At 34.7% G+C, this 23,642-nt stretch overlaps 1 pseudogene; it reads right to left on the bottom strand.

Annotated features, from left to right (window-relative positions):
* Positions 1-2,591: 2,591 nt before the first annotated feature.
* On the bottom strand, positions 2,592-5,002 carry LOC108475148 (U-box domain-containing protein 10-like; annotated as a pseudogene).
* Positions 5,003-23,642: the final 18,640 nt, after the last annotated feature.

Below are 23,642 nucleotides of genomic sequence, written 5' to 3'. Positions count from 1 at the left end.
TAGGTACATAAAGAACATTATTCAATGCTAATGTTTTGCCAAAAGTATTTAAGTAAGATCATTCTTTTACCGAGTACTTTTGAATTGCTAAAATTACTCATGTAGACTTGTTCACCTTCAGCTACACATTCAAACTCGGTGAACATTTCTCTGTTAGCCTAAAAGTGTTTGGAAGCGCCTGCGTCTACAATCCATTCAACATTGTTCTCAACCAGGTTCATTTTAGAAAACATAGCAGCTATTATCTCATCTAGATTTTAACTAGATGTGCTTGTGGTTTTTTATCATTCTAGCGATCAAAGCGTTGGTAGCATTAGTATGCTTTGTGTCAAACTTTTCCACACATGTAGCAATTCATAGAGTTGTTGGATTTATTCTTCTCTGATTTCTTAAAGTTTATAACCCTCTTGTTTTGGAGTTTTGCATTCTTCTTTGAATTTTTAGTGGTTTTGAACCAATTAAACTTGGGACCAAAACCATATTCCACAAGGTTAGCTTTTAAATGAAATTCACTTGAAGTAACTAAAGCCTTATCTTTAAGACAATTGACTTCCTCAATCTTCATGTGTGAAATCAGTTCCTCCAAAGAAATGTCACGCTTCTTATACTTTAGGAGATTGCGATCATCAGACCAAGACTTTAGTAACTTTTCAATTAGTATGTTTGTTTGGAGAATTTCGCTCATCTTCAACCTTTCAGCTAGGATGTCGAAAACTAACTTCTTACATGTATGTACTTGATCCATTATTGTCTTATCATCAGTCACCTAGAATTTGAGTCACTTTACAACGAAATACTTCTTGATCCTAGCATCATCAGCTTCATACTTATTCTCCAAGGTATCTTAGATGGACTTGGTTGACTTATTCTTGACAAATAAGTCGAAGAGGTTGTTAGCCATGTGGCTTAACATGTGACCTCTTACCATTCTGCGTCCTTGTCAAACTTGGCTTTTGATGTGGCATTGACGTCTGAATCTTTGAGAATGGTGGCAGAATCTCCGGGTTCCTTGGCTACAGGTGGATTGAAGAGGATGTAATCGACTTTAAGTTGCTCGAAAAATATAATTGTCCTTTGAGACCAGTGTCAGTAGTTGGTTCCATCGAGAGGCTCGACCTTGGAGAAATCAGGAATGTACTTGTTCATCGTTGCAGACATTTTAAACAGTAGTATGGTTTGCTTCTGAATTGTTAGAAATATACTACTAAAAAATGAAATCGTTAGCATTGACAGGAAAAATGAACTAAATGTAAACAAATAAATTTTCACTATGCCACGGAAGAACCGTTGCCTTAGAAGCATATCCACCGTGATCGGTGTAATCGTGTAGTGGACATCACCCCCCAAGGTTAACACAGTAATTCAATATTTATACACCCAAATAAAGAAGGTGGAACACAATTGGTATTTTTGTTCTTAAAAAAGAATCGAAAAATCTAAAAAGGAACATGTAAGCCGTAGGAGAAAAGATTGTTGTTTTTCTTATTGTATAAAATGGGGAGAATGGTTTGATATTTATAGGATTTTATGAAAGGGAAAAATGATAAAATATGCAATAATAAAAAAAAAATATTTTCAGATTTTCTACAAAAGTTAAAAATATATATTTTCTAAAATGGATTTTCTAGATGGAAAAAAATTGTTTTGAAAAAAATACAAAAATTTTATCAAAAAAAAAAACACCTGTGATACGTGTCGTAAACACATGTTAACACAGACTGAGCCGGTGGCAGCACACATGTGTAGGACCTTTAACCCCAATTACTCAATGAGGATAAGAAGCAAAACTATATTTAAACCCTCTTAGAAGTTTTTTTTTTCCAAACAATGTGAGATTACCCACTTTGCATTACCAACACAACCAATACGATTAGAGGTGCTATAATTTGCTAAGATGTTCCAATAATGATGTAGCTTTCTATTTGGCCTCTTTGTGCCACTTTTGGGAAGCTCTGTCAATAGTATAACAGCACCAATAAGAGTGAGTAAAATTCAATTTGAGAAAATAAAAAAAAAATTGAAATAATCAAATCAAGTCAATTTGAATAAGTAATTCAAGTTTGAATTGAGTTAACTTTTACAATTCAAATAACTAAAATAACATATTGATGTAAATGTTCGTTTAGTCCTGTCAATTTTAAAATGAGCAATTTGATCTCTCTCAACAAAAATTAAAAAAAATCAAAAACTCAAAATAATTCTTAAAATTTAAAATATTTATAAAAATTCTAAAATTTATATTTAAATATAAAATTAAAAATTCTAAGGAATAATTAAAAAAGGTTAAAATTTTTAAAATTTTTCTCAACTAATAGTTTTGGACTTATATAAGTAAATTAATGATTCAAGTTTGTCATACTAAAGTATCTTTTTATTTTCTTATTTTGCTTTAAAAAGTTTTCAAATATTTATGGTTTTAAATCCATGTACTCTAACATGAAACTAGTTTTACTATAACAAGATTTGATTTTAATTTGATATGATTAACTTGAACAATTTTTCACTTGATTCAACTCAACTCAAATTTCATTTTACTCGGCTTGATAAAAAAAAATTTAAATCGAGTTAGAATAATAAATAGGACTCATCAATTTAATTAATTTGAAAAATTAATTCGAAATTTTTCACTCGATTTGATCGAACGCTCACCTATAAGGTTCTCTTTTACATAAACAAAGCAAAATGGCTGTTGCTTTCTTTTTCTTGTGCTAAGAACCTGTTCTTATAAGATCAATTAAAACAAGTATGATGCTAGCCTTTACAATAGCAACCTTTGCATAATGGGAGCTAGCAAGAACTGACAGTATTGCAAGAGCCTCATCAACCATGCTGTTGGTTGAATCTGTAAGCATCTTCAGTAGCGCTGTTATAGTTCCAGCTCTAACTGCCCTACCCTTGTTCCCCTGATAAATGCATAGATTGAATAGAGAAGTTGCAGCGTCTTTCTTTCCTTTAGTGCTCCCATTTTGTAGCAAATCTACCAGAGCTGGTATCGCCCCAGATGCACCTATTATTATTTTGTTCTCATCTACAAGTGACAAACTGAAAAGGGTTGCTGCTGCATTCTCTCTTGCTTCCATGCTTCCAGCTCAGAGGACTTGGACAATGGAAGGAATGGCACCAGCAAGCATCATAGGAGACTTGTTTTCAAATATGGAAAGGTTAAGAATAGAAGTCACTGCATGTTCTTGTAATGACACATCATCTGTTGTTAAAAGGTTGACCAGAACAGGAATCGCTCCGGCATCTGCGGTTAGTATTCTGTTATCCGTGCTTCTTTTAGATAGTGAACGGATTTCAGCCATAACCACCCTATGTTCCTCTAAGCACCAGCTCGATAATTTACAGACCAGAGCCTGGATTGCTGCCATGTCATCACTAACATCATCGAAAGAGCCATTGCTATTTTTGAGCCTACCATTTGTTAGTCTGCTTGGTTGTTCAATCTTATGTTTAGCATACCATTTATTTATTAGACTTTTCAAAACATAATTAGGCGAGAGTTAGATTTGCCAACTTCTGCTGAGTTTTTGGACATGTTACATTGCCACAATCTATCCATCTCTGTATGTAAGACCTGTCATACATATGTAAAATCACTAGGCAGGATGATTAGAAAACAGTTGGGTGGCATACTATACCTGCCCCGTAGACACAATCATCGGATCCCTCATTCGTTCCAATGATATAGGGCATAGAAAATCATCTGGAATTACTAGGGCATTAGGCTTCTTGTTTCTTCAGGACCTTCAGCAGCCACATTTTCTAGCCCCTTGGAATCAATTTCATCTCATATGCAATCGTAAGAAGAGGTTGAAGAGCTATTAACTCTCTCTAATATCTTAGTTGTCTGATCAGCACCATGTAATGTACTTGTTCTATCACAATTTTCCGAAACGATATCAAGCTTTGCTGAAATTTTTCCGTTGGTACTCCCACATTGTTTTTTCTAGTGGCTGGGACAACACATTAGAAACTTTCCTCGAATTAAAAGACCCAAATCTTTCTATTGCTCTTCTGAATTGAGCTTTTACTAATGATACCTGAAAAAAGAAATTGTTGTCAGAGGCATGATAATATAGGGAACAAAAAACATTTACATTCTGGAGCTAAACCTGTTCTTGAACCTCCTCAGAGATTTGATACCGATGGTACGGGAGTTCCCTAAAGCTTTCTCCAGCTTCCATGTAACGCAATGGAATTCGAGACAATATTTTGGCACCTCCATCCTTAGCTCAAGATATAGAATATTTCAGGGACATATTTGTAACGAAACATATTAAGAAAAATGTGCATAACCACGATATAATTCCAGCAACAGCTGCTCTTCCAACAAAAAATAAAATCCCTATCAAAGTAAACATATTCATTTTCTTGCACTTTCTCATGATCACCATTGTAGTTAATTGACTATGATTTGCTACATTTACCGAGACAAATACTAACAATTGATTAACAAATTTTGCTCCTGATTCGGGTGCTGGGGTGTGAAATTAATGTATTTTAAAAAAAAAAATAGAACTATCTGTCACGGTTAATCAGATTGACAAAGCAACTAACCAGAAGGGAAAAAAAGTATCAATTTCGCATAACATCAGTAAAATCCAAAATCTATTATTAGAATTAAAATGGTCAAATAACACGCATTGCAACATATCAACATTTATAAGAATTTAGAATCAATTAATCTAATTATATAATACTCATTAAAAAAAAAGAATTAGCAAGAATATATAGGAGATGGGCTCTTAACGGAGGAATTATCGAAATTGCAGGCAGAGGCGACGGAGACCAGACGTTTATCTTCCTGGCGAGCGACAGCCAGATCAGCAGACCATAAAGAAGCAGAGGCAGAGGATCCACCAAAATCTCTGATTTCCTCAAGCAAATGTTTGAAGAGAGCAATCCTTCTTAAAAATGGAATTGGTGGGATGAGTTCCATCAGCAGCAAGAACGCGGGAGAAGCGTCGCCTTCTTGAGCGGAGGACACCCCGCCGATCATTTCTCAGTGCCAGGTGTTGGGTCCTGATTGGAAAGAGATGCGTAATAAAAGAAAACTTTCAAAGACAAGGATATTGACGAAAATATTAACGAAAGCTGCACTCTCACCTCTCAGAGTAAGATGGTATGAGAAATAACAAATTATTATTATTTCTTTATTTTTGATAAAATAGATTCCAAACTCGCACATCATACATACCCATTTTAAATAATTACACATGCATGATACGTGAATTCATCTCTCTACACTCTTGATTAATATGCTAAATGTTTGGAATGATTATTATTTATTTAAAATTATTAAATTTATCATTTTTTTATACAATATGGAGTGGAGATGATAGAATTAAGGGTGTTCAAACGATCGGTTTGATTATTAATTGAATTATCTAAAATGTAAATTTTTTAACTATTAATCGAATTAATTTTTTTAAATAAATTAATCGAATGAAATATTTTGGTTAATTCGGTTGGTTAACGAATTAACTAAGATTTATATGTTTTGTATTTTAATTAAAATAAGTATAAAACATATAAAAAATACATTGCTAATGTTCATTTTCTTTAAGTAGTTCAAAAATATATTATATATAATATATATTATTTATTTCGATTAACAGTTAATTAGCCGATTTTGAATTAAATTAACTGATAACCGAAATTTTAAAAAATTATTAGCTGACCTCTAACCAAACTAAATTCGGCCCTGACCGATTAACTAAATTAGATCGGTTTGATCGGTTAATTTAGTTTTAACTAAACTATGAATACCCTGGGATAACACAATTTGATTCCATGCAAAATGTTTATCTAACTAAACTTTTAACCACTATGTCATACAAGTCAAAACAAATTGCATTCTTTTTAAAAGCTTTATTATTATCAAACCAATCCTATGAACGAAAAGTTAAAAAGAAACCGAATAAAATGTATACATAACATAAACATATAATGAGATTTAAAATCTATTCATCACAATTGCATATGATAAGATTTCAATCTAGATAATAAAAACCTCAATAAATTTTCCAAACATTAAGATTTGATCTCTTTAAACAAAATGTACACGATATATCATATATATATATATATATATATAATGAAAACTTTTAAACTAAATTTGATAAATAAATTGGAAATTGGAAAATTTTCAAAGAAACTTTGCAGTTATGTATTAAGTTGTGCCTTTCATTACAAAATGAAAGCCTTTTATAGAGGGCTCGTGTTTCTTTACAATGAATTTATTATAGTTATTCCTTTTTCAGACTATTACTTTTACAAAGAATATATTCTCTTATTACAATTTTTTTTTTACAAAGAATCTTCACTAGTTATTGTAGGGAATCTTCACTGTTCATTGCAGGAAATCTTCACTACTTATTGCACAGAATCTTTACTGTTTATTGTAGAGAATCTTTACTGTTTATTGTAGAGAATCTTCACTATTAATTGCAGAGAATCTTCACTGTTCGTCTTTGTTTTCTCTTGTAAGGAATCATTCCTGTTTTACGCTGTTCATTTTTTTATTTTTTTTACTTTTAGTGATTGTTATCGTGGTGGTGTCATCCGTAAATTATGTTTAATTGATGTGTTTTCCATGTGATTGAGAGAAAACTAATACCATTTCTATAATTGAATTATCATATGTAGGTAAAAACGAAGTCGAGCCATCTTGAGATAAAGGAAAGGCGAAGGTTGTATACAAGTAGCTATCTTGGTTGGGCTTTCATGATTGAATTCAAATTATATGTATTTTGTTGTTGCAATTAGCTCGCTTAAGGTAATGCTTTCACTTGTCTTATGAACAGGTAAGTATGAAATAGTTGGTAACTTGTGAAAAAAAAAAAAAGAAATAATATGCATATGATAATATGAAATTGTAAGAAATTGATTTTAGCATGATGTGAATTGTTTATGTAATAGACTATGATATGTAAACCATGTATATATGTTTGAAACATTTATTAACCTATTAACAATCTTAGATAGAGTCGGGTATAATGGGCACACCATAAGATTAGTGTATGGGATTTTACTTTGGTTTATACTGATGAGGAAATGCATATTATACTTTTGACATTTCGATGAGGTATTAGGCATATTTATATGTTTACTCCGGTTTATACCGATGAGGCACGGAGCACATGTTATACTTTGAGCGTACTGACGAGGCACTGAGTGCCGAATATATTAGTATGATGGTTGGATGATCTGTGTATCTGACTTGAGTCCATGTCCGGTTAATGGGGATTATGAAACATACACTTTGCTTATTGACATTTGATATGGAATGTAATGGTGAATTGTGTATCATGTATAGTAATGTTAAAGTAAGAAAAGATGTTTGTGAAAAATCATATAGTTTGCTTATTATGAGCCCTGAAGGCCGACACGGTTGTAAAATGAATCGATGGATTTGAGATTGTAATGAGAAAATGGAATATGGCGTCCCAAACTGGACAAGACAGATCCATTTCGAATCAAACATCACATTAGCCATTTGTATGACTCTCCTTACAAGCCATCAATCACATCACAAAACCACCAATCACACCATAACAATTTATATACATTCATATTTATCATTCATATAGCTTCAGGTAAACATACAATCTTTAAAAACATGCTTCCGCAGCGCCACTATGATTAAACACCATCAGGGTTAAAATCATCTTGTCACGTACAACATACAAAACATTCATAACTCAACAAGTAAAGCATACACATAGTTTAAAACATTTGAATCAGGACTATATTTGAAAGAATCATTTAAATTCAATTAACAAAACTCATTTAATTTAAAAACAAAGGTTAAAGGACTAAATCATAAATTTGACACAATAATTAGAAAAATGCCTTTTTGCAAAATTAAAAGTAGAATTATAAAATTATCCATATATTACTAAAACATGCATAATCTCAAGGCATTTCATAGCATTTTGGCCATCCAATTACACAACATAAAGTCTAGGACTAGATTGCAAAGAAAGTCAAAACAACTCAAAACAAATAGTGAGTCACGTCGTAACTATACAATTTACCTCATCCTGACGTGGTCTAAGACAAGTTACTTATCACAACAACACGAGTTCGATTGTCTCGACGCCGCAACGTCAACTGCATATTCTGCAATAGTAACCCAGCAACCTGGAATTTCATGTTTCGAGCACTTTCTCACCCACCATTTCGTGCATTTAAGGCTATTAATCACTTCAAACATGTCATATTACCTTTAAACATTATTTAGAACATGCTCACATATACCATAACATATCATAGCGAAATTTGACATATTAAGTAACCATTATGTTAACAACCATACTTACTCCAAGAAATCATTACTAAACATAACAAATCAGTATCTCAATGTTTCCTAAGGATCCTAAATGTTCATTTTGAACCATTTGGTTATTTTAAACATGTAACACCCTTTACCCGACTCGTTTGCCAAGTCTGGGTATCGGATTATTTGAATAACTTAAAACCTATCTATTCAAATCTTAATACATCCATAATCAACTTATGCCTTCAAATTTTTTCCTGAAATCTGTACTCACATTATATTAGTTCTAATTCTTATAACCTGACATTTCTAATGGTCTAAAAGTTATTTACAATTTACAATTTGACTCCGTTTAGACTCAATCAACTTCAACCTTGAGGCGTGGCCACCGTAGTTACCCCTCTATATAAATGACTAGCTACTGTGCATCACCGAATTCTAGGGAAGTTTGGCTTGGTCCCTCTTGATCATTCTGAGTCTTTATCTAACCTGCATTCAAGTAGCAACTATTTAAATTCAAGAGAACTTAGTGAGATTTGTACTTAAAATGCGTGTAAGACTGCATAATCTAAAGAAATTCAAATTTCTGACTCAGAATTAACTCCCTGAATTTCATAGAAGAATTCGCAGACTTTGTTGACAAAGCCCATACCTTATGCACTCTGAGTCATTTACTGGCGGACTTAGACCCTAGTCTGTCCTGACCATGTTCTTTGATAGGTCTCACGCTTTCTCTAGATCTCATTATCCCACATCCCAGATATTCATAATCATTAATTCTGGTTGGCAATGCTTAGTGTTTTCCCCCAATAGCTACTGAATCTCGGTTTTTACCAGAATACAATACCCTCACTTCTTTGGAGAACTAATGCCCAAAATGTAGCACCATAGTACCCACTCTTTTAGCCCATACCTTTAAGATGCTCCATTAGATATTTAGTACCCAACGTACTATCTCCTACTCAAGTATTTCGTGAAGGTTTCTACCCAATAGACTTTCACTTTTCACTATATTTGGGCAGACTTTATTGAGCATTTAGCCTTGAGCTGGAATTTATTCTCATAAGGACTCTTATCGGTCTACCTAATATTTCGGCTACCTCTTGCCGACTCACAATTTAATACTATTCCGATTACAACCCATTTCTCATTTGCTTAAATAATATGGGGTCCACAGCTTTCCTGGCAGAATACTTTTTTATATGCCTTATTTTACCTCCCTATCTAGGTAAGCTTCCCCCCTTTCCCCTTAATCAGGTTGAGACGCTTCCTTGACTCCACTCATCATCACCTATGGCAGCTTCTCTTATTATCCCACAATCTGTGTTCCCAACCGCATCAAGTTCATTCTTCTCGTGACTTACCGCCCTAATCATATGGAAAACTCTACTTTATACATTAGCGTGTCTCCCAGTATACTGATCTAGGGTCCTAACTTATATATCTCATTGTTTTACGTACTAGCGAACTTCCCTATGTTTATTGTCTCGGTGAACTATCCCATGTTTAGTGTTCTAATGAACTATCTCGTGTTTAGTGTCCCGATAGACTCCATTGGTTTCTATAGTCAAGCCATGTTTTTACACCTTAAACCTATTTGAGGTGTCACCCCGAAGGACCTTACCACCATCACGGTGTCACCCCATAGAGCTTGTTAACCACCGCCGTGGTGTTGCTCTATGAAACCTAAATATTGTTATCATGGTGTCGCCTTAAAAGACCAATCAATATTATTCTATATCACATTAACCTTGAACACTGAAGTGTCCTCTCCGCAAGGCCCGGAGTTTTACACATCACGATTTGCATCCAACAACATCGTATGGCGAAATCTTAACAAAATTCCATTTCTCTAGCCATCCATTCATTCCTCTATTTTGCCTTTTCTAACCTTGATGCCCAAACACAATAGTGACCCCTCCGTAAGGCCCGAAGCTTTTCACATCACGGTTTACATCCAGCAACATCGTATGTCAATATACAAAAACACCATTTCCCAAATCCTAACTTCATTTAACTCGCCAATAAATTTTTCCTTTATACTCCAAATTTCATAAACACGCAGGAATAGTTATGCAATTTATCATTTCACATACATCATGCAAATTAACTAATCATCAATTAAAAGTTGTAAACATGCAAAAGGCAACTAGAAAGAGATCATATAGTTGTTGTATATACGCAACCTACTCTTTCATCTAGCACTCACACGTCATAAATTTAGGTCATCTTAGTACATATCCAAATTATTCATGCAAGCAACATAACGACATTCTATCACCTAAAAAGCAAGGTACAGATACTCATATTGCTTTCTTATCCTTGAAAGCTTAGCTTGTCCAAATGTCAAATCCTCCTTCGTCTGGGAAACTAGGTATGACAACTATTTATCGGTTAAACTAAAGGTGTTCAACCTTTGAAACCCAGAATCTATGACTGTACAGAAACTTTTAAGAGTTTTTACTCTACATCTTTCTTCAATCCACAAGTGCAGAAAGGTATGAAAACTTACTAGCTCCTTCATTTCTCTACTACCAGACTTCAATTCACACGACTGTTGCGACATGCAAAGCTTTCTTCAGCTACATCCCTTTCTTCTTCAGAGCGACTAAAGAAGATGATGTTATGGAGAGAAAATTTTATAAACAGAATTGAGAAAATTCTGTCTCCATACACACCTATATATATACTCCTTAGGCACGGTCTTCGTCGACCATCTCAATCATCTATCCTTAATTATTTTGACTCTCACTATGGAACCAATTGGTTCCAATCTAACGAAACCAGAATTGAAATCCAACTAATCACAATCAGCCCCTAAAATTTTTGAACTTCCTAGTGATGTTAAAAAAATTGCTAATGCTTTTAATTAAATCCTATATCCCCTTAAATTTTGGGACAATAAAGAATATCGAGTGTTACAAAACATGATCAAATTTCCAGAATATTCTTTTAAGCTTATTAACATTTTTTAACCATTTTATATGACACTTTAATACATATTCATCAAGGAAACATAGCATGCATCATCAATCTCATTCTCAAGCATCAAAATATCCACAATCAAAGTCCAAAAACATTATCCACAGTCCATGAGTCTAGTCCTAACATAACAATCCACGTTGGATTTATTCAAAGTGTTTAAAACCACAAAAACACCTACTCAAAAGTTATGCCTTGGATGGATCACCATACTTGCCCACTCTTCACTCTTTGGATGCGCTACTAGCCTACAAGTTTTGGGAAAAGAGTGAGATCTTTTTCAAGCTCAGTGAATGTTTACTACTAATCATACACAATAGCATAAGTTAAGAAAGAGCATACTAAGGCACATTCGCAAACTCATTTTCATCAAGTCAAAAAATCATTTTCATGTTTTATATGTCTAACAAGTTTAAAATATACTTCCAAATATAATCTCACAAATCATAGCTTACATATTTCAAATAATGATAGATTGACATCTTGAGATTATGAAACGTATAAGTGGACTCAATCACCATACATTAGATAAACGGATCTCCATCACACCAATGACTCATAGAGTCTATACCAATCCCATAAAAGTTTAGCATGAAGCTAACACTCTCCAAACAAACCAACTAGTCTTATACATGTAACATATATGTAACACCCTTTTTTAGTGATGTCAGAAATAGTGATTTTGAGGCCACAATTCTGACGAGTAAATTATTATTTTAATATTTATTTCATGTCTACAGGATTGTATTAAGGTCGTATTAAAAATTTGTTAAGAAATTTTGAGGTTTAATTGGTTAATTAGGTAAAAAGAGCTAAATCACAAAATCTGTAAAAGTTGAGTTCCATTAGTTAAAGGTGCTAATGACTATGGAAATGAAATTTAATGGAATTGAATGGTAATTATACCATATATGTTGATAGTGGATGTTTATGAAAGGTTTTATTGAAATTTTGATAGTTTTTAAAGGGAAAAATAGTAAAATGGTAAATAAACTTAAAATTAAAATGGCTAAAATCAACATCTTCTTCCTTCTATTTTTCTTTCAACTGAAATTCCATGGGAGGAGTAGCTTTGAGATTCGGCTAGGTTAAGACCTCTTGCATGGTATGATTTCAAGTCTCGTTTTTAATGATTTTTATGTTTTTGAGTATGTTTTAGCTTAATCTAGCTAGCTTGGGGATTAATTTGCAAAATTGTTAGAGTTTGAGGGACTTTCCATGGATGTTTTTGAATGTGTTTTGATGTTAGATGATAGATTATTGAACTTTATTGTAAAACAAACATGTTTTGTTAAATGATTTTTGATGAAATATGGAATTAGGGATTTATTGTGAAATGTTATAAATATGGGTTTTTTCAAGGTCCCTTGTATCTATATTTAACATGGACTTAGGTTAAAATTGTTAGATTTTAAGTTATGAGCTTAAGGACTAAATTGTGAAAAGTTAAAGTATTAGGGGTAAATTTGTAATTTTGCATAAATATGAGTTATGGATTAAATTAAGTTCTAGAAATATCTAATTGAATGAAATTATCTATTTAGATAAAGATAAATCACATTTGGACTTAAATCGAGGAAAAGCTAAAACTCTGGAATAGCTCGACTTTACTTCTACCCCCAGTTATTGAGGTAAGTTTGTATGAACTACAATCATTTTAATGTTAACCAAATTAACTATTCTCTATGTTGTTTTAATATATTTGAAACTGAATATAAACATATCAATGCTATGATGAATTGACGGATAATGAGTCCCGATTGGACCCTAAGAATTCTTAGGATACAAATGACATGTCATTAAAGATTTTATGTTTTGGGTGCTGGTCTTTAATATCTTACCAATGACTACGGTCTTACATTTATTGAGGATTCTCTATAGCTCATGTGAGAAGTATCGTGTAGCTTACATTCCAACCCACAGCTCATGTGAGCATCCCCATTTCATAGCTCGTGTGAGCATTGATGTAAATGAAATGTTACGTTTATATGTAAAGGCATATTATGTGTGACCTTTCCCGAGTATCTGAGGTAATTCTAGATGGTTCAACGGGTAAGAAAAGGAAATGAAATGGTAAGAATGAAAATGGATTGAATCATGACCTTATGAAAGGATTTATGAACTAAATGATATTATTATATATGGAAATTTACATATCTTATGGTTGATTTCATTTGTATCATGGACAAGTATACTAACTTGTGAGTTGGTGATATTGTATAGGCTTTTACTAAGCTTATGGCATTAGTGATGATGGATTTTTAATCTTTGAATTGGATAAATGACATGGTAAATTGTGTTTTAGTTTATATGAGCTTACTAAGCACTCGTTGCTTACATAGTTTCTTTCCTTTATTTTATAGATTATTAGAAGCTCGATTGGTTGGAAACTCGTCAAAGACCTATCACACTATCTAGCAACTAATTTGGTAGTTTTTTTGTATATTTTTCGAGGTTAATAATGGCATGTATAGGTCATTTTGAATGGTATTTAGTGACAGTGTAAATGGTAATTTCGTATGCTTGTGCTTTGAAGTTTATGTATGGTTGATGGACTTGTAATGCTTATTAAGTTAGGTCTTCTTGATCACCTTTAGGTAATTGAAGTGCATAGTCTTTTGGTATGTTTGTGATAACTTGAAAAATGGTCTTGTGTGACATGTTTTGGTAGATATTTGAACTAGGTTTTATGCTTGGAATGCGGCAAAGTTAACTTGATTTGGTAATTGATGTTTAAAGACAATTATGGTGCCTTTGAATGACATATTGGTTAGATGGATTAGGGGTTTAAAATGGCATGTTTATGTGTGTATGAATGATGTATAAGTTTCTTGGATGTATTCCCAAATGGTATGAATGGTTAGGTATGAATTGGTTTTGAAATGGTTTGATTTTAGGTAAATTTTGGGTTCACACAGCCTGGGACACGGGCTGTCACACGGTTATGTGATACACATGGCCTGGCGATACGGCCTGGCGATACGGCCTAGCACATAGCCTGGTACACGGGCATGTGTGGCAACTCAGAGAGTTATACAGCCTAGCACACAACCTGACACACAGGCGTGTGGAGCTACTCAATGAGTTACATGAGCTGGGACATGATCGTGTGACCCTTGTTCAAAAGTTACATGGCCTGGCCACATAGCCATGTGACCCCTATTTTTTAATTTTTAAAACTTTTCCTTAAAACTTCTGTTTTGTTTCAAATTAGTTCCAAAATGCCTCAAAGCTATTTTTAGGTCATCGAAAGCTCGATTTAGGGACGAAATGCTTATGTTTGATATGTTTTGAATGTCATTTATTTATTTAATGTTATGATCATAAATGTTTCTCGATTGTATGGTACTGCTCTGTAACCCTAATCCGGCAACGGATACGGGTTAGGGGTGTTGCAATATAGCTAACAGCCTTCCAAACACACCAAATGAATCATAGAGTCCATATCAATTTCAAGGCCTCAATGTCCAAACCAAAATAAAAAAGTGGTAAGTACTTACAATCTTATGGTATGCCAACTATATCCAATGGTTTCAATAGATCACAAGGCCAAAATATCCCTAATTATGCGTATTTATTTGCTATTTTAATGCACATTAACTTTGCTCATATTCAACAGTTTCACATCACAACTTTATTCTCAATACATGCTTATCAAATACACATTTAATTGTAGTTACAAGTGACAAAAAAGTGCTTATTGAGCTATCATATATCATACCTCATATTTGTGTGTAAAAAATTAGTAAATCACCTTTCACATTAATACATTCTCACATATTGCTTGCAACATTAGCATCATATATCATAACCCGTGTCCCAGGCCATGTGATCCACAATTTGACCCTAAAATCAAGCCATTTCAAGGCCAAAACACAACAAACCAACCATCCCATTTGTGCACACATTCAAGAGCTTTAAACATCATTTCAAACACATTTAACCATACCATTTCAAATATCTTAATTCATCTAACCAATATGTCATTTAAAGGCACCACATTTATACCAAAAACATCATTAACCAAAACAAGTCAATATTACCATATTCTAAGCATAAAAACCTAGTTCCTTAACTACCAAATAACATCACATATAACCATTTTCATATCACCACAAATATACCAACAAGATAATTTATTTCAAGAACCTAAAAGTGACCAAAATGACTTAACTTGACAAAGCATTAAAAGTCCATCAATCTAAGCATAAACTTCAAAACATCTATTACACATTCAAGCAATACCATTAGAAAAAGGTCAAAACAATACATGCCATATATAACCTTAGCCAAATGACTCAAAAACTACTGAAATGGTTGCTGGATAGATTGATAGGTCTCCAAGGAGCTTCCAACCAATTGAGCTTCCAATAATCTACAAAACAAAGAAAAGTAACTACGTAAGCAACTAATGCTTAGTAAGCTCATATAAATTTAAACATAACTTACCATTTCATTAGCACAAGTTATAGAATAAGCACAATATCATTACCAAAACCATAAGTTTAGTATAAGCCTATACAAGCACCATCAAACTCACAAGTTAGTATGCTTATCCATGATACAAATGAATTCAATCATATAGTAAGTTTCACATATACATCATTTAATTCATCAACTTTCCATATGATCATAAATTGTTTCATTTGTATACTTACCATTTCATTTCCTTTTCTTACCCATTGAACCATCTAGAATTACATCGGATACTAAGGAATGCTCACACATAGTATACCTTTCCATATAATCGTAACATTTCCTTTTCAATAGTACTCATATAAGCTATGAAATGGGCCTCCCCACATGTGGGTCAAAATGTTAGCTACACGATCCTGCTCACACGAGCTATGGAGAATCTGAAATAAATGCAGTACCTCAACCATCGATAGGACTGTAACACCCCTAACCCATCTCCATCGCCAGATTAGGGTTACAGAGCATTATTAATCAAACAAAATTCATTTAATAGCATATCATTAAATATGTTAGCATTATTAAAAACCAACCCCATATGAAATTTGTCCCTAAATCGAGCCTTCGAGGCCCCAAAAATAGCTTAGAAGCAATTTGGGACTATGATGCGGTTGTTGAGAGCACAAAAATATCCTATTTCCTACAAAATAATGAAAAAGAATAGTAAAGGGGAAGTAGGATCAAATGCACAGGGACCAAATTGCACGAATGCTTGTTTTTTGAAATCCTAGGCAGAACCATGCCCAAGAAAACCTGCGTTCCTGAAAAAATAAAAAAAAAAACAGAATTAAAAGTTTTGATCTGGAAAAATAAAATAAAAACAGAATTGAAAGTCAAATTGAAATTGCGAAATTAAACAAATTGCAAAAATTAAAATGGAGACTATAAAAGTAAACAGAATTTGGAAAAATAGAGAGTTTCTTATGTGGCAATATTCCAGCCTCCGGTTGTCTCGATCTGTCTTGGGTCCAATCTTTGGTTTTTAAGTGATCCTTTTCAAGCAGAATAAGCCAGTTATAGTGGAAGGGGATGCCTACGACCACCAACTCCAAGAATTTAGACTTAAGATTTGGCGGAACCTGACTCTAGCCAATAATCGCTTTTGTGGGACTATCTTTTGCTAGATCATCACTTCCCAACGGCGAATACCACGCAATTTTGTCTCTTAGACTCATTAACCTCTGACGTAGAAAGCCAACGAATCAACTGTGCAACCTTTCCAAAACGTACAAAGCGGTCGTTTCTTACACCAGTTGAAAAGATCACCTATTAAGGGACATAGACGGAAGCATCAGCCCCATAATGCGGAGAAGCGATGAATACCCTGTTGAGAAGGCTAAGCGCGGATTCTAAGCCTCATGAACCTTTTTTTTTTTTGCGAAATTTCGACAACCTTCAGCTAGATTAGATTTAGTGGCTCATGGTTTTTGGGGAAAATCAAATAAAAATAATGGAAAGGGAATTTTTATTGAAATAAAATATGGAAAGAACAAAAAGACTAGATTTATGGGGGAGAGAGTGTTTACAGGAAAGATGGGCAAAATTTGTGTCACTTCATCCTCTATTTATAGTACTAAGAAACCTAGCCTATTCCTAATTAAATTCTAAAAGATAAATACAAATAAATAAAGATAATTAAAGTAAATCCTAAAATTTAAATCTAAATAATTATCCTTAATAATTATCCTAATATAATTAAACATTAAACAGAGTCTTGTGCTATAAAATCTCTTCTTTTGCATTTTGGCCCCAAAAGTCTTCCACACTTTGCATTTTCGGCACCATTTCTCTCTTACTTCGCATGTTGGCCCACTTTATCTCAAAATTCACGCTTTTCACCTTTAAATTTACTTTTGCCTTCAATTTAGTCCCTAAAAGATAAAAGATCATAAAATAACCCAAATTAGTATGACCATACTCAAAATAATCATGCAATTAGCACATAAAATATGTCGTTCTAGAGTATTATCAAATTCCCCCTACTTAGCCCATGCTTGCCCTCAAGTATGGTTCGTGTCCACTGTGAAAATTAAATCCTGCCATGAAAGAAATACTACTCCAAAGTTTTATAAAAATTAGTCAAAATGCATATGAAAAATAAAGAGAACCCTTAGCTTGCTTAAAGTAAAATTGAAAAAGTATTCCAATTAACACACACAAAAATTATGATCAACTTGGATTATTTCATGAAAATTAGGTAATTTACCAAACCTATCAAGACACCCTATTCGTTTCTACCTTTAGTCCCCACACTTTATTAATATGTCTTTTTTTTTTCTTTTTTTAATTTAATTTATTTATTTTTACTTAGGAATATATTGAACCTTTTAACGCGAAGAGAGATGACAGCCAAGCACCTCACCCTAGTTATTCAGCCCAACATACTCCTAATTTTTATTTTTCGTAAGAACATATCAAACCTTTTGATGCGAAGAGAGATGATAGCCAAGCACCTCACCCCGGTTACTCAGCCTAACATATTCTTAAAAATTAATTCCGGTTAGCGAAGTTTTACCTAACACGTCACATAACCTTTTGACGCGAAATAGGATGACAACCCAAGCACCCTACCCCGATTACTCGGCTAGTCACATCTTAAGCTGTACTCATAATCAAGGAAACATTATTATTTTTAAACAAAATTTTAATTTTGGAGGACTTGGGAGCAACAATCAAGTGTCAAAAATAAGTTTCAGCAACCACCTTAATAGTCATAAACATATTTTAAGTATGCAATTGTATTAAGTATCCTTTTTTCATTTAGACTTAATCAAATTTACTAAAAGCAAATTAAGGTTAACTCTATTAATCATAATTATTTAGCCTAAAATAAAGAAAACAACGGAAATGCAATCAAACAAGCAAAATCATAATTGACTCAGTCGAAAAAAATCATGCATGTAGGTCAAAGAGTGGGCAAGTCATGGTCAAATTAATGGGCATGAAAAGAGGTAGAATATTCTTAAAAACAAAATTATATGGGCAACAACAACCAAAACAGAAGCAACAACAAAAAAATAGCATCTAAAATGAGAGAAATGATGAGGAATGCCTCCCCCTACTTAAAACACAAAGTCCTCGATGTGGAATAAATAAATAATAGGTAGAAGAAAAGTTTAGAAGAACTCCCCGTGTAGTTACTGTTGTTCGTGCATTATGGTAATGAGTTCGGCTAGCTACTGGCCAAAAGTGTCGAGTCAAGCCTTGATGCGTTCTAAGCGTTGCTCAACGGTCATCGAAGGTTGGGCTTGAGTGGGTACTTCATTCTGATTTTGCTGTCGAAAGACTTGTTCAGCTGGTGCAGACTGAACGCTTGGAGGGACAAAACGGAAGAAAGATGGAGTGCCAAGAAGCAGTCCCATCGAGTCGAGGCATCAAGCATCCAAAGGATCAGCCTAACAAGCAACATGTAAATCTGAAATAGGAGCATTAGAACCATGCAGAGAAAATAGCAGTTATGTAATAAATGAGCCTAAAATTAGAGGACGCTTTGCATTGATAACATGTTCGAATTGAAGTGTATACTAATAGCCCAAATTTATCGAATGACCGGTATACATACACCATAATAAGAATAATTCCATCTTCGAGACGGTAGCCGCAGCATCTTGACGGCCTGAAAAATTGTAAGCCAAATAACGGTGTATGTAACATAAGGCGGGGTTATGAAACCATAAATCCTTTGAAGTTTTTGGGCTGTACATGGATTCGACATTATCAGTTAACAAAGCAAAGGCCCTAATGGCTTTAAAATCTGTAGGAAAAATACATAGGCTATTTTTATAATCAGTAGACATGGTAAAGTCCTCAGTCATAAAAGATAATGCAATATTAAAATCAGTGAGGGACAAACTATGCATGGTACCAAGCAATCGAAACTTGACAACACCAAGTGTATCCAATGATATTTGACCATGTCGCTGAAAATGAAATGTGGAATAGAATTCCAAAACTAACTCATAATAGGCACAGTGAGCAATATCAAAATTATCAACCCAACCAATATTACGAAAATAAGTATTAACATCAGTCGCAAGATGTAAAGCATCAAAAATAGGTAATGACAAACATTTCCAAGGCACGAGTTGTTTATGACATAAACGACCATACCTGTTTCTTCTGGTAGGAGTATCAAAGACTAAGTTACCATGTAAATGGCACTCGGGTGGTAAAACAGATGTGCGAGATCGGTAGGTTCAGCAGTAAGTGGGCAGTGGGTGGTTCTTGTCAGGATTATTGGAGAAGTCAGCATGTGTGGGTTGTTCGAGAGTGTCAACAGTGTTGTTGGAGAAAGAACCCGTGAGCGACATTACTGGTTGGGCTGAGCGGCATGGCGAATGTTGACTGTGCCGCCATTGCGACGAGCCGAGCGCCAAAGTCTGTGCGTGCGGCGGTGGTGGAAGGGGAAGAATGGATGGTTCGGTAAGTAAATGAGTATAGAAGGGAGGGGAATTGTGCGATTCGGCTGGAGGAGAGGGTAACACAATGCTACTTGGGTTACGCAAAGAGGAGGACGCTTCGTCATACTGGGGAGGGGAAGAACGTTGCGGTGTTACGTGCAACGAAGGGGACGACACTTGCGGAGAGGAGAAGCCATGCGATGGAGTGGATGCAGTGGTGGCGTCACTCGGCGTCGACGTAGAAAAAACGTGCATTAAAGATGAAGAAGAGGAGGAGGAGGAAGGGCTATCGGCCAAATCAACTTGTCAAGGTGCCGAAAATCGACGCCCGTGGTGGTTGACGGTAAAAGACGATTCAGCAGTGGCGCGGCTGCGGGTTCGGACCATGGTGGTCGGTAAATTGGTGATGGGGGTTGGGAGGTAAAGTTGTTCAACGGCTAGGGGAAATTTGGGGGAAAAAGTGGGTGAAAAATTTTTAGTGTTTGGGGTTTTTAGTTGGCTGAAAGGTGGTGTTTAGTTGCAGGTTTTGGGTAATCTAGGACAGGAAGGTGCTATTCCAGGCTGGAATAGGGATGAAATATAAGCTGTTTGGCTGTAGGTTTTATCTTTACTTTTTGTGCTCCCTATTTCTGCTTCTGTTTATCTAGATAGAAGAAGAAAATTTTTATTAATGACCAAAATAAAATAAATAATTAAGTAATAAATGCTTAAGATAAAATTATAAATAATTAAAATAAAATAAAAAATAAAGAGAAATAAAAAATGGGTTGCCTCCCAATAAGCTCTTGTTTAACGTCGTTAGCTTGACGTTGTGAATGTGATTATGCTGGCTCTAGCTGAATTTTTTCGATCGTGTGGGCCTGAAAATTCTCGTAGAATGGCTTTAACTATTGGCCATTGACTACAAACCACTTTCCTGTTTCTTCACTACCTATTTCAACTGCACCATGTGTGAATACTTGGGTCACAATAAAAGGTCTTTGCCATCAAGATCGAAGCTTCCCTGGGAATAGCTTTAGTACTGATTTATAAAGCAAAACTTTTTGTCCTACCGAAAAATGCTTCGTAGCTATTTTCTTATCGTGAAATAACTTTGTCTTGTCTTTATAAATACGATCATTCTCGTAGGCATCATTACGAATTTCCTCCAATTCTTAAATGTCCAATTTCCTCGCCTTCCCTGCGGGTTTTAACTCCATGTGACATTGTCGAATAGCCCAATAAGCCTTATGTTCCAATTCTACTGGAAGATGGCAAGCTTTTCCAAAAACAAGCAGATATGGGGTCATGCCAATTGGTCATTTATACGCCATCCGATAGGCCTAAAGCACGTCATTAAGCCGAGGACTCCAATCTTTTCGGTTAGGCCGAACTGTTTTCTCTAAAATAGACTTGATCTCCCTATTTGAAACCTCTACTAGACCATTCGTTTGGGGATGGTAGGCCGTCACTATACGATGATAAACTCCGTATTTTGACAATAGTACCTCCATGACTTTGTTGCAAAAATCGGTGCCACGATCACTGATCAGAGCTCGAGGTGTGCCAAACCTAGAAAAAATAGTTTGTTTTAGAAACTCCATAACAGTTTTAGCATTATCATTGCGAATAGGCTTTGCTTCTATCCACTTAGAAACATAGTCTACTACAAGAATTATATAAACATTTCTAAATGAGGAAATAAACTGGCCCATAAAATCAATGCCCCATACATCAAAAATCTCACATACATGAATCAGGGATAGGGACACTTGACTTCATTTAGTGATATTACCTGTATGTTGGCATTTATTGCGAGACTTACAGAAATTGTATGTATCCCGAAAAATTGTGGCCCAATATAGCCCACATTCCAATACCTTATGAACAGTCCGTTTAGGGCCAAAGTGACCTCCACAAGCTTCAGTATGACAAAAATTAAGGATAGAGGTTACCTTAGTTTTCAGAACACATCATCTTATTATCTGATCTGAACAGTGTTTCTATAAGTATGGGTCGTCCCAAATGTAGTATCGAGCTTCCCTTCTAAGCTTGTCTTTCACGGAACGTGCTAACTCGGTGGGCAGCGAACCTGTAGTTAAGAGATTTACTTTATCGGCATACCATGGGTAATAGGCCTCAGTTGAAAATAAACTCTCGTCAGGGAACTCATCCTTTATAGGAGTGTCGTCCTCAGGTATTTTTAACCTACTCAAGTGGCCGGCTACCAAGTTTTCGCACCCCTTTTTGTCACGAATTTCAACGTCAAATTCTTAGAGCAGCAAAATCCATCTGATGAGCCTTGGCTTTACTTCCTTCTTTTTGATTAAGCGCCTGAAAGTTGCATGATCAGAAAAAATAATCACCTTAGATCCTAATAAATATGACCGAAATTTATCCAAAGCAAATACAACAGATAAGAGTTCTTTTTCTGTGGTGGTGTAGTTGTTTTGTGCAGGATCTAGGGTTTTTGAAGCATAGAAAATGACATGAGGCTCTTTGTTAATGCTCTGCCCCATCACGGCTCCCACACTGCGTTTGCTTACATCGCACATAATTTCAAAAGGGTAGTTTCAATCTAATGCTTGTACTATAGGAGCGGTTACCAACTTTTGCTTAAGTGTATCAAAAGCCTTCTTACATTTTGGGCCAAACTCAATTTTCTTATCCTTCTGCAATAATTCACACCGTGGCTCAGCTACTTTTGAGAAGTTCTTTACAAAATACCTATAGAACCCTGCATGGCCAAGGAAAGAACGAATTTCCCTTACAGTAGAGGGATATGGCAAAGAATTAATAATGTCAGTTTTGGCCTTATCAACCTCAATTCCCTTGGCAGAAACTACATGACCTAGAATCAAACCTTTGTCCACCATAAAATGACACTTTTCCTAATTCAAAAAAAGATTAAATTCTATACACCTACTTAAAATTATTGTGAGATTTTTAAGGCATTCATCAAAACAATCCCCATGCACAGTAAAATCATCCATAAAAACTTCGATAATTTTTTCCACATATTTGGAAAATATACTCATCATGTATCTCTAGAAGGTGGCCGGTGCGTTACTAAGTCCAAATGGCATCCTTCTGTACACAAATGTGCCGAATGAGCATGTAAAAGTGGTCTTTTCCTGGTCCTCTGGTGCAACTGGGATTTGGAAGAAACCTGAGTATCCATTAAGACAACAAAAGTGAGTTTTGCTAGGTAATTGCTTAAGCATTTGATCTATAAAAGGAAGAGGGAAATGATCTTTTCTAGTGTAAGAATTCAACTTCCTGTAATCAATGCAGACACGCCACCCATTTTTCACTCGAGTTGGTACCAAGTCACCTTCAGCATTTTTCTTTACTGTCACGCCTGTTTTCTTGGGCATGACTTGTACCGGACTTACCCATCTACTATCTGAAATAGGGTAGATTATGTCAGCATCCAGCAGCTTGGCTATCTACTTTTTTACCACCTCCATCATATTCAAGTTTAACCGTCTTTATGCCTCTCATTTTGGCTTAGTGTTTTCCTC

The sequence above is a fragment of the Gossypium arboreum genome, chromosome 3 (assembly GCF_025698485.1).
Source record: "Gossypium arboreum isolate Shixiya-1 chromosome 3, ASM2569848v2, whole genome shotgun sequence".
NCBI lineage: Eukaryota > Viridiplantae > Streptophyta > Magnoliopsida > Malvales > Malvaceae > Gossypium > Gossypium arboreum.
The sequence above is the reverse complement of the archived record's forward strand: the minus strand, read 5'-3'. Positions and strand labels throughout refer to the sequence as shown.